Here is a 4,425-nt window from a genome sequence, read left to right as displayed (position 1 = left end):
TCTCTTTAAAAATAAAATAAATTAATAAAATTATTATTAATGATTTTAATATATATATATATATATATATATATATATATATATATATAAAAGATAATTTCAATAGAATTTGAAAAAGTTTATTTAAAATATCTCATTTAAGTTAGAAATAAAATTGGAACAAATTTGTTATGAGATTCTTCTTCTTTACATCCAGATTTAAGGTATAAGAAATTTCGCTCTCGACCATTCAAGGGGAAGGCTTACCCTTCTCTCCCTTTCCTCTCCTTAACTCACTTTATCTCAAACAAGTGTCAATTCTCCCCTTTCTTTTATTTACCCTTCCCTCACCTTCTCTTTAACAGAGGCTTAAACAATAATGATTCAAATTTCACCCAGGGCTCATTACATGTAGTGAGTTTGAAAAACTTGTATCATTAGGTTGCCCGTTAGGATTTATCTGTACTTTTCAATTTACCCTGATGATTGATAAAAAAAATCTCTAAAATTGGGTATAGCACATTACACTTGGCGAGTTTAAAAAACGTATAATGTTATATCGTTCGTCGTGATCCATCTGTGCTTCATGATTTATCCTGATGATCGATAAAAAAACTTTCATAGAACCACATTAATCAACTCTAAAATTAGTCAGACATAATCACATCAATCATCTCCAATGATCCTATCTGAAAATCGTGAAGAAGGCTAGTTGGGGATGTGGCTTCTGGGTTGATCGCATGTAGAATCCGCTCCGCCCTACAACACAAAAAACGTTAGTGTCGGTCAGGGAAGGGGTCTCCGACGTTGTCCCTCTGACACTCAAGTCAGTCACCAGAGTAGAAAAAAACAGAGCAACAGTAAGCACATACGTAAATAGTGAATAGCACATACCTCCGCTGGTGCATAGACCTCCCGTTTATATAGCGCTACAGTGAGTGACGCGCACACTCCTCAAGGTATGGGCAAGTTCTCCAAATTATCCTATGAAATGACATGTCAAAAAAGTGGCTCTAACACCATACCTTAACAGGGCATGCAAATCTCTGACAAGATAATAGAAACTTTCATCGTACGATCTGCCTGTTGACCATGCATACTTGTCAGCCGCATTATCTCCCAAAGGGATATTAAGGGATATGAGGGGGCTCCCACTGTTTGGCCGAGCGGGAGAGCAGCTCGACTAGGGATCCCCGCCCGATTGACCTCTGTCGTTCTTCTTTGTAATCCCTAGCTCATTTGATTATTTTTGCCTGGCCGAACCACCGCTCCTGTCGCCTAAGCATTCCTTCGATCCGTGTTGAGCATCTGATGTTCTTTCTATAATACCCGTTCGGAAGAGTGATATACTTCGATAAGCCTCCTACCTGATCGGATCCATCATATTGGTCGATAGCTGAAGTCATCCTCTACTCAGCCTATTTTTGGTGAGTCCGCTGGTTCTTTGGTGTTGTTGGCCTTGACTTTGACATCTACGTTGGCCTTGACTTTGACCTCCACGCCATCTGCTACCTCTGTCCTTGACGCCATCTGCTACCTCTGTCCTTGACCCGCACTTGGTGGGCCTCTTATCACCACATTACAAGTTTTCCCCTCAAGTCCAGTCGAAGGAGGCTGTAAGTCCGACTGACTGGATAGGTAAAAAATGAGTTTCGATCGAAATCCACTGATTGACTTAAAAAATTTCGATTGTATCTCTTTTGGGTTCTATAAATTTACAAAGATATACTAAACTTTCATAATTATCAAAAAGACATTAATTTATTTGAGTTTCCCATTTTACCCTCTGCCAAATACATGCAACCACAGTTTGTTTCTCTCCTTTTTCTCTCTACTGATAAAAAAAACTTATCTCTTATTCACCTATTGATTTATTCTATTAAATTTTTTTTTTTCAAAATATTTTTACCATGAATGACTAAAAATAATAATGTATAGTAAATTTCAAAAATATGGATACATCTTTTCTAAATTGCCGACTCTAAACTTACTGTATATATATATATAAAAAAAAAAAGATGAAAATGATAAAGACGACGTGACAAAAAGTGACTTGTTTATTTCGAATGTTTTTTTATCGTTGGTCTTATAACGAAATAAAAAAATAGTAAAGATGGTCAAGTGACCAAAAAATTTATTTACAGATTGTTTTTTGAAAATTCAATTTTAATTCTCATATATCGACACGGCTATCGAAAATGATAAAGATCACTTGGAATAGATATCTTATAAAGAGGCAATACGAAATAAAAACCTTATATATTATTATCTATTTTAAAATTATAATAGCTACATGGACATCACTGTGGCTGTAGTTTAGTGGTGAGAATTCCACGTTGTGGCCGTGGAGACCTGGGCTCGAATCCCAGCAGCCACATTTCTTTTATCAAATATCTCTTAATTTTTAAGTTTTGATCGTTTATTACTATATACTTTAAGTTTTATAAGAATCATACATATTTCATGTGTGGCTGTAGTTTAGTGGTGAGAATTCCACGTTGTGGCCGTGGAGACCTGGGCTCGAATCCCAGCAGCCACAAAGCTGTTATTTGTTTTATCTAATATCTGAATTTATTTTTTCTTCCTATTTATCATCGTCAAAGTCCATTTTTCAAAATAATATGAGGTTTTTTAGATAATTAGATAGATTATTATTATTATTATTATTCATCAAAATAAAAATAAATCATCAAAAGATTTATTTGTTTTTAAACAATGTCATAGATGTGAAGTTCTGATTACTTTTAAACGATGATTCTAAATAATCCAAGGACGGTTTAGTTCCTCCGAAATCTTACGATCATCTGAGTCGTCATTTTACAAATCATGACCTATCCAATCACATAAAACACTTTTTTTTATATATAAGCATAAAATTTATCCTAACACTATTTCAAGATTATCTAGCAAAATTTATAGGGTGTAGTTATCGTTAATAATCTTAGATATCTTTCCAAAGTTATCAATGAAAATCTATTTGACTTAAGTAATCGATATCCTTAGTAATGTTCCATGTCCGATACATCGGAAAATTGAAGTTGTTCTTAATTTAATAAAAATTTTTTACCCAAAATATATTCGAATAAGAGAAAAATATGATAAAAAATTTATAAATAAAAAATAAAAAATATAAAAAATAAAATAAAAAACTTTTTTTAAAAAAAAAAAATTGTAAAAAAACATTTAAAAAATTTAAAATATAAAAAATTTAAAAATAATTAAAAGAGGAAAAATAAAAAAATAGAAAAAACGTAAAAAAATTTTAAAAAGTAAAAAAAAATAAAACAATATAAAAGAATTAATAAAAAATTTTAAAAATAAAAAAAACATAACAAAATAAAAAACATAAAAATTAAAAAAATAAAAAAAACGTTGAAAAAGTAAAAAAAACTAAAAAAACATTAAAAAAAAATGTGAGAAATAAAAAAAACGTAGATTTTAAAACATATAGATGGTTAATTTTGTAACTAAGGATAATATAATAAAATATTAAATTAGATTATTCATTAAAACAATCAAACAATCAAATTTTTGTTACATTATTTAAGTTGTTTTATTTCCCATAATCTTGATTATGTGATTACTTGATAATCAAGTAATCAAGAATATACATGATAACTTAAATCAAACACACTCAATATTTCAAATATAAAATTATTAAAACTAATTAAAATGATATTTCGAGCTTTCCAAAAGATCCTAAATATTATTTTTCGAATTTGTCATAGTTTCTGAATCAGTTTAGTTGATCGTTTATGAATATTTACTTTAGTTTCTAGAACATTATAGGTATGTTATCTGTGGTTGTAGTTTAAGATGTACACATCTTAAGGATGTCATGATGTCTTAAGATGTAATATGATCCATTCGATTGACAGGGAACATGGGACAGAGAAATTTGGGGGCAGAATATTTGAATTGCATGTGAGTTCAAATCCTCTGTCCCCAAATTTCTCTGTCCCCGTGTCCCCTTGTCGATCGGACGGACCAGATTACATCTCAAAGATACCTTGCACATCAAAAGGATACTGTACACATCTTAAGGATGTCATGATGCCTTGAGATGTAATCTAGTCCGTCCGATTGACAGGGGACACAGGGACAAAGAAATTTGGGGACAGAGGATTTGAATTGCATGTGAGTTCAAATCCTCTGTCCCCAAATTTCTCTGTCCACGTGTCCCCTTGTCGATCGGACGGACCAGATTACATCTCAAAGATACCTTGCACATCACGAGGATACTGCACGCATCTTAAGAATGTCATGATGCCTTGAGATGTAATCTGGTCCGTCTGATTGACAGGGACATGAGGACAGAGAAATTTGGAGACAGAAGATTTGAATTGCATGTGAGTTCAAATCCTCTATCCCCAAATTTCTCTGTCCCCGTGTCCCCTTGTCGATCGGACGAACCAGATTACATCTCAAAGATACCTTGCACATCAC

At 32.4% G+C, this 4,425-nt stretch overlaps 2 non-coding genes across 2 annotated transcripts; both read left to right on the top strand.

Annotated features, from left to right (window-relative positions):
- Positions 1–2,284: 2,284 nt before the first annotated feature.
- TRNAH-GUG lies at positions 2,285–2,356 on the top strand. The gene has a single exon. It is a non-coding gene; the product is annotated as a tRNA-His (tRNA).
- A 90-nt stretch (positions 2,357–2,446) lies between these two features.
- Positions 2,447–2,518, top strand: TRNAH-GUG. The gene has a single exon. It is a non-coding gene; the product is annotated as a tRNA-His (tRNA).
- The last annotated feature ends 1,907 nt before the right edge of the window (positions 2,519–4,425 follow it).

The sequence above is a fragment of the Zingiber officinale genome, chromosome 8A (assembly GCF_018446385.1).
Source record: "Zingiber officinale cultivar Zhangliang chromosome 8A, Zo_v1.1, whole genome shotgun sequence".
Taxonomy (NCBI): domain Eukaryota; kingdom Viridiplantae; phylum Streptophyta; class Magnoliopsida; order Zingiberales; family Zingiberaceae; genus Zingiber; species Zingiber officinale.
This window is presented reverse-complemented; position numbering and strand designations above follow the sequence as displayed.